We start from the raw sequence: 8428 nt of genomic DNA on the forward strand, positions 1-8428 counted from the left end.
TTTGATTTCTGATATCTCCGTTTATTGACGGAAAATGTTTATGGAGTGTTCGGTTGGAGAAATTACTATGGTTTTGATAAATGTTTTATGGGAGGGTGTTGGTGGAGGAAGTTACTGTTACCGTTACTGTTACTGTTACTGTTACTGTAGGCTCATCTCCTTTGTGCTCAGAGCCTTACTTGGTGTGTAGGTGAGTGTATGGTTCTGGGGAACTTACACATTATGGAGTGTTCGGTTGGAGAGATTAATATGGTTTTTGAATAAAAAAAAATATGCTTTAAACTGCCACTGTTTTAAAAAGAAAAGATATGTATCTTTTCACTGGTTTTGCGGGAATACACTAGATAACCTATTCTGATCTCCTGAACTCAGTCATCCGAAATATTTCTTTCGACTGAAAGCTCACTATCTGTTACTACCTGAAATATCCGTAGGATTTCTGCTCAGCATAAAGATCTGTAGATGTTTGAACCGAAAAGGAAATATATATTTATCTGTATCTGTACGTTTTTCAGCATCATCTGGTAGTTCTGTATTACTGAGCTTTCCAAAGCTCACTCTATTACTCACCATTGCAGGTTAAAATAATTGTACCAGTGCAGTTATCGACTTCAGAAAGGGAATTCTTCTGGCATTGTTGCAGAGTATGGTACATGTGATTAGGGGGCATGTAATTGTATTTTGTTTTATATACGAGTATGAAATTTGTTTTATTTTTGAATATTGATAAATGATTTTATAAGTATATGTTTTAATAAAAGTTTTAAATTTTCTGCTATTTTTACAGTGGGTTGCTCCGGTGGTCCTAATGTGACACTCCAGATCGGATCAGGTTACCCGCATCGGTTTGAAGGGGTTACAATAATCAATTTATAGGGACTGAAATAGGAAATAGTAAAATCATGAAACAAATATCTAAACATCGAAAAGTAAAAAAATAAGAAAATATGACTAAAATGAAACACAAAACAAATAAAGTGCTTGAAATAGAAGAATGAAACTTAATTAAGTGATATAATTATATGCATTACAAAGATAGAGGGACCTTAAATGCTATTTTACCATTTTAAAAAAACGCAGACCCCTCTTGGCCTAAACGACGTCGTTCGGTGTGTGGGTTATATACCCCAAGAAACCCTATCCTCTCATTTGTTTCCTCTACCCCCAAAACAGAGAGAGAGAGTCCCCAAAGGCTCTCTCAATTTTCCTTCATCGGAGAGGAAAAATGTTCGCCATCGATGGCGCTTCACGACGGCGCACGACGGCCGGAACAAGCCAAACGACTCCAAAATGCTCCCCTTTTCACCACTTACCCGAAATCACCCTTACTCGACCTAAAAACACCCACAAGCCTAGATCTAGCCTTTACCTTTCGAAGAACATGCAACTCCGACGACCCTTGGGTTTCCCGACGCTTCCCCGTCAAAGGTAAGGGTTCTCTACTTCTCTTTTTGGTATTTTTTTAGTTGTTGATGGATCTTAGACTTTCCTCTCGATTTGTTTGCTTTGGGTTTGAATCTTTCACCATCGTTTTTTCCTAGTTTATTTCTCTGGATTTTTTCTTTTTCAACACCGAATCTCTCCCCTCCCTCTTTTTTGGTTCGAATTTGTCTTCTTTTTTATCGTTGCATGTGGAGACCAATAGTGGGTAGCGGTATGATGTAATCCCGTAATTTTCGGGATTTATTTTTCTTTTTGACTTTTGTTTGATTATTTGACAGGTTTCGGTGATGGCTCCGATGGTGACCTCAGCTTGAACGACTCGTTGTCGTTTTTGCAGCAGTTGCTAAGGGATTAGGGTAGAAACCTTAATCTGCTTAGAGTTTAGTTCGGCCGGATTAGATCGGTTCTGGGTATTGGGTCTGGATCCTTGGGTCGGGTTCCAGTTGTAACCGGGTTGGAGTACTCTGGATCTGGTTTAGTGTTGGGTCTTGTTGTAATGTGGGCCTGTAAACATTGTAACCAAAATTCTTAATAATAATAATAATATATAATATTTATATATACTCGGACAAAAACAGATGTCTACAGTTGGCATGTGGATCGATATAGCATTTTTTATGTTCGGGTTTTAGGAATTGATGGGTTTTCGTTTTGTGAGTGTTTTCTTATGATTGATTGTTTATTGGTTATTGAGATGTTGTTAAATGACTCATCTTTTATGGTTTTTGGTGAGTTTAGGTTTTTGAAGCAACATTAGTGAAAATGGAAAATGGGGGAGCAATGGTTGATGGTTCTATTACGGGGGACAATAAAATTTGGGAAGAAAGGGTTGCCAATATGAAAGTTGATGTGGGGGTTGTTGGGGATTTCGGTGAAATAAAGGGACGAGAAGATGAGGATTTTGAGGAGACAATTGTAACACAGGTGAATTTGCAAGAATTGGCAGAAAAATCCGTGCTCGATGACAATGGTTTAGTTGCCAATGCAATTGGAAATTTTCAAGAGTCTATTGAGGTTCTGACCAGTGCTGGCCCTGAGGCCAGGCGGGGAGGGCGACCGCCTAGGGCCCAGGTTTGGAGGGGGTCCATTCTTCCCAAATATTTTTAACCTCGCAAAGCACAAAATGACGTCAAAAATAAATATACAGGAAAAACATGACTCTCAATCTATCTTGGAGGGGGCCCATTCTTCTCAACTTTATATCTTGCTTCCTGTAAGCACCAATATTTTTTTTTAAAAAAGGGCCTATTTCTTTAATATTTCCAACTGCTGCCCATGCTCCACTAATTACCCACGCCATCTGCAAAATAAAAGAGATTCCATCAGTAAACAATTAAGGTGGGGGCAGCATATTATGGGCAGCAAATGAGAACAATATTAAATGGGGTCTCTCGACCAAAAACATAAAACACAGAAAGAAATTGAGGTTATCAACAAGGTCAGAAAGAAAGAAACTAGAGCGAAAATAGGAGATACAAACGTAACCAAAATCAGGGGTAGGGAGGAGGAGAGAACAAAAAAACAGATTGTAAGTGTGGAGAAAAACAAGGGTTCCCCATCTCATTTCTTTTACACAGTCAATGTAATCAAGGGAGCTTTTCCTCATAATTTTTTCTAAGGAGCAATGCGAAAGAATCAATTTTCGGTATTACACATATTCTTTACTTTTAAATGTTTTGTGTGTTTATGAAATTGAAATGCAAGTAACGACACAAAATAGGAGATACAAGCTCATTGAAATTGTTCGAGCCACCGGAGTCCAGGGATGGAGTGTTGGGTTTCCTTCGGGAACTTTGCATAATAGTATTAGGTTTAGTTCTTATTTTAGGGTTTTGAAATAAAAATAAAAGAAGAGGAGGTGATGGGTATCATCCATCGAAGAAGAAAAGACTAGAGAAGTGAAGAACGACGCTGGTGGGGGGTGTTAGCAAATGAAGATTAGGGCAAATTTTCATCTAAAGTATATATATATTATTTCATTAAAACGGTTGCGTTTCAGTGGGCTAGTCAACCCGTGTTTTGTGAGTGGGATAATAGTGCGTGAAATCCATCAGTTTTAGAAATGATACGTTTTAGTCCTCAAAACGAGTCTTTTAAGTTTTTAATTCGGTCTTTATACTTTATACTTTATTCTCTTATAATTTTAGTCTTGAATGTATTGTATTTATTTATGTTGTTTAGACATTTCACTTTTAATTTTTTCAAGTTTCGTTTTAGTCTCTAGGTCGAAGTTTGCATGTTTATAATTATGTCTATTTATTTTAAGTGCATTTAATTTTAGTCCTAGTGTTAATTTCTTTAATTTTCGTTGTTTAGACATTAGGATTCTATATTTTTACATGTTAGTCTTGTAGGCTGTTTTGTAATTTTTCCATTTTTTATGCATGATTTTAATTTTTTTGGGTTAATTTCGTTTAGGTCCTTAGGTTGTGTGTGTTTTGTATTTTAGTCAATAGTCTATTCGCTTCTATTTTATTTTCGAATTAAGCTTTAATTTTTGATTTATTTTAATTTAACCATTTTCATGTTTAATTTTAGCTTAGTAATTTAAAATTTATGCAATTAGGTCCCCGAACTTCGATTCGATTTTTGATATTGACATAATTAAATAGGTTAAATAGAGCTTCCATTTTAGCTTAGATTTCAAACTAGTCTTTAAATTTAGGGGATAATTCGAGTTGGCCCTCGCGTAAACGCTCGAGGGACCACTTCGGTTATTCGATTCAATAATTAATTAAAATAAAAAAGGATTAATATTAGAGCCTACTTTTTTAGGTTTGAGCCCCTAAGTTCTTTAATTTTCATAATTTGACACCGTAAGTTAGAAAAAGCCTTAATTTATTTTAGAATAATTAGGATTAAATAAAATTTTGTTTGATTGCATTGTTTTTTTAAAACTTAAGGCATTGTTCACTTATTATTGGCCGAAATTTATTCTTGAATTTTAAGTTATTTTTTTAAGGGCCCTTATCTCTTATTTTGCCTAGGGCCCTTAAAATGTCAGGACCGGCACTGGTTCTGACTGAGGTTAGAGCTCAGGAGAATGTGATTCCAAGTGAGGTTGGAACTCAGGCGGATGTGGCAGAGTTGGTGGTTGAGCAGAAAGAGAAGGAACTGTTGAGTGGGGAGAGTGTTGGTGGCGGTGTGGTGTTGGATAAGATTGACGTTGGAGGGACTGAAATGGGAGCAAAGACTGATGAATTGAATGGTAGCGAGGAAGTGCCGGAAATTAGAAGTACTGGAAAAACAGATGTTCTGAGGGATGAGGAAAAAGGAAATCTGAAGTCTGATACTGTAACTGAGATGCCTGTAAAAGGAGATACTGATATGGCACATTTAGAGGGAACATTGGCTGATGAAAAGTTGGACACTCTGGAAAGTGATAGGGTGGAGGAAGATGTGAAATCAGAATCTAATTTGGAGGTTTTGAATCAAGAGGGTAAAGGTGAGGAGTCAAGAGAGGATGTAATGGCTACTAATTATCAAGAACAAAAGGTGCTGGAATCTGCTGATACTTCAGCTGGCATGATTTTCAAGCTTCAAGATGACAAAGTCAGTGAAACTGTGAATGACAAGTCAGCTAATGTTGATATGGGAGATAAGGGAACAGAGAGTAGGGAATTAAAAGGTGCCACATCTGATCTTGATTCACTGGATGGTGTGGATGAAAATGAAAAAGCAGGTGACACTTATGCTGCGGAGGAGGTGGAGGATAACATGAATGGTGAAGCAAAAGATTCATCAGTTGCAAGGGACATAAAGCATAATGGTGAGATTGATGAACTGAAAAATATGATGTCTGAGCTAAGTAAATCTGTGGAAGGGACAGTTGATTCTGCATCTGGAAACTTATCTTCTACGGAAAAGTCCACAGGTGAGAGGAATGAGCAAATCCCGGCTGGGAAAACTGATATGAGAACAGAGCTTCATGATGGTTTTCAATCTCAGCTTCCTGATGAAATGGCTCAAGATATTCATTTTTTGACCGAAAAATCTGAAAATAAAGCAGAGAAAGATCATCAAGATAAGCAAAGCACCAGAGTGACTCTAGAGCAGGAAGTGCAACATGCTCCAGGATCTTCTTTGTCTTCCAAAACCGAAGAGTTTAGGAAGAAAGCAGACATAGATCAGGAGCCTAAGCCAAACACCCATGTGACTAGAGTACGTGAAATTCTACCAGCTCCAGCATCGTCAACACCTGTTAAATGTACAAATCCTGCTACCCCTTCTCATCCTGCTGGCCTTGGGCGTGCTGCTCCGCTGTTGGAACCTTCACCCAGGGTGGTGCAGCAGCCTCGTGCAAATGGAAGTGTCTCTCAGGCACATTCACAACAAATTGAAGATCCTGGTAATGTTGAGGCTGAGGAGAGTGATGAGACACGTGAAAAGCTACAGTTGATTAGGGTTAAGTTTTTGCGGCTTGCAAATCGGCTTGGGCAGACTCCCCATAATGTTGTTGTGGCACAGGTTCTATACAGACTTGGATTAGCTGAGCAGCTCCGGGGGAGAAATGGGGGCCGTGTCGGTGCCTTTAGCTTTGACCGTGCAAGTGCTACCCTGTACAATTCTGGTGCTTGGAAAGACAAGAGTTGGTAAAAGTGCTACCATCAATTCAATATTTGATGAAGTCAAGTTTGGTATCGATGCTTTCCAGACAGGTACAAAGAAGGTTCAGGATGTTGTGGGTACGGTACATGGTATAAAGGTCCGTGTAATTGATACACCAGGCCTTCTTCCTTCCTGGTCTGACCAATGCCAGAATGAGTAGATCCTTCGCTCTGTTAAAAGTTTCATCAAGAAACACCTCCATATTTTGTACCTTGATAGGTTGGACATGCAAACCAGGGATTTTGGTGATATGCCCCTCTTGCGTACCATCACTGAGATCTTTGGTCCATCTATATGGTTTAATGCAATTGTGGTTTTGACTCATGCAGCTTCTGCTCCACCTGATGGTCCAAATGGTACTGCTTCTAGTTATGACATGTTTGTCACTCAACGTTCTCATGTTGTCCAGCAGGCTATTCGTCAGGCAGCTGGGGATATGCGGCTCATGAATCCTGTTTCGTTAGTGGAGAATCACGCTGCATGTAGAACAAATAGGGCAGGTCAGAGAGTTGCCTAATGGTCAGGTCTGGAAGCCTCATTTGTTGTTGCTTTCCTTTGCATCCAAAATTCTGGCTGAAGCAAATACACTTTTGAAGTTGCAAGATACTCCTCCAGGAAAGCCTTTTGCTACTCGAACAAGAGCACCTCCTTTACCTTTCCTTCTTTCATCACTTCTTCAATCAAGACCACAAGTTAAGCTGCCTGAAGAGCAGTATGGTGATGAGGATGATTAGATGATGATTTGGATGAATCCTCAGACTCTGAGGAAGAACCGGAATATGATGAGTTGCCACCTTTCAAGCAGTTGACTAAAGCACAAATAGCAAAGCTTAGTAAAGCTCAGAAGAAGGCATATTTTGATGAGTTAGAATATAGGGAAAAACTTTTTATGAAAAAGCAACTGAAGGAAGAGAAACAGCGGCGAAAGATGATGAAGAAAATGGCTGCTGCAGCTAAGGATCTGCCAAGTGAGTATGGTGAAAATGCAGAAGAAGAAAATAGTGGTGCTTCTTCTGTTCCGGTTCCCATGCCAGATTTAGCGTTGCCTGCTTCTTTTGATTCAGATAATCCTACTCATCGCTATCGTTCCCTTGATTCCTCCAACCCATGGCTTGTGAGGCCTGTTCTAGATACTCATGGTTGGGATCACGATGTAGGTTACGAAGGTATTAATGTAGAAAGACTGCTTGTTGCTAAAGATAAATTTCCTATTTCATTTTCTGGCCAGATTACCAAGGACAAAAGGGATGCCAATGTCCAAATGGAATTGACAAGTTCTTTAAAGCATGGGGAAGGTAAAGCAACTTCAGTGGGGTTTGATATGCAGACTGTTGGAAAGGACATAGCCTATACACTGCGCAGCGATACCAGGTTTAGTAATCTCAAGAAGAATAAGGCTACAGCAGGAATCTCGGTTACTCTCTTGGGTGATGCACTGTCGGCTGGTGTGAAAGTTGAAGACAAATTGATTGCTAATAAGCAGTTCCAGGTAGATGACTGGAGGTGCCATGAATGGTCGTGGTGATCTCGCTTATGGGGGCTTGGAAGCCCAATTGAGGGATAAAGATTACCCCCTGGGTCGCTCATTGTCTACTCTTGGTCTATCTATAATGGATTGGCATGGAGATCTTGCCATGGGATGCAATATACAGTCACAAGTGCCCATTGGACGGTCTACAAACCTAATAGCTCGTGGCAATCTGAATAACAAAGGTGCAGGACAAGTCGGTTTGCGACTAAATAGCTCGGAACAGCTACAGCTTGCTTTGATTGCTCTCTTTCCATTACTGAAAAAGCTATTTGATTTTCCCCATCAAATGCAATATGGGCAATAATGAGAATTAGGATGCAGTGGATAAGACATTTTTAAAATGGCCATCTCTATGTGGGTCTTTGAAGAGTGTGAGTGAAGCTCTGAAAGTAGGGTGCTGAAAATTTTCCATCATTTTTCTTTTAATCTTTGCTCTGATTATATAGTGATTGTAGTTTCTTTGTTTAGATATTTTGCATAATAAGGTTATTTTTTGTTCCCATGAAACCATGTCCAATCAACAAGTGCTTCTTTTCTCACTTGCCTACATCATTAATATATATATGGCTCAACTACCAACATAAATGATTTATGTGCGAACGTAGCACAGGATTGTAATATGGCTCAAGATTGTATATTCTTCTGTTCTGCTCATTAAAATGACGGTCAACTGTGAAACTCTAGCTTGATAAAACAACATAAATCTTATTAGTTTTTGGGTTCAAGCCTTGTAGGATGGAGAGCTTGAATATGTAATATTAAGCCTGAGACTACTTTGCCGCCGAGCCTCAGACACAGTAGGGGCATTTGGTACACATAATGCAAGATTATCCATTCGAAATGTTA

The 8428-nt window shown here is 39.1% G+C and overlaps 1 pseudogene; it reads left to right on the forward strand.

Moving 5' to 3' along the window:
- Positions 1-2209: 2209 nt before the first annotated feature.
- LOC120190449 lies at positions 2210-8094 on the forward strand (annotated as a pseudogene).
- The last annotated feature ends 334 nt before the right edge of the window (positions 8095-8428 follow it).

Source organism: Hibiscus syriacus, unplaced genomic scaffold, assembly GCF_006381635.1.
Source record: "Hibiscus syriacus cultivar Baekdansim isolate YM2019G1 unplaced genomic scaffold, ASM638163v2 tig00116962_pilon, whole genome shotgun sequence".
Taxonomy (NCBI): domain Eukaryota; kingdom Viridiplantae; phylum Streptophyta; class Magnoliopsida; order Malvales; family Malvaceae; genus Hibiscus; species Hibiscus syriacus.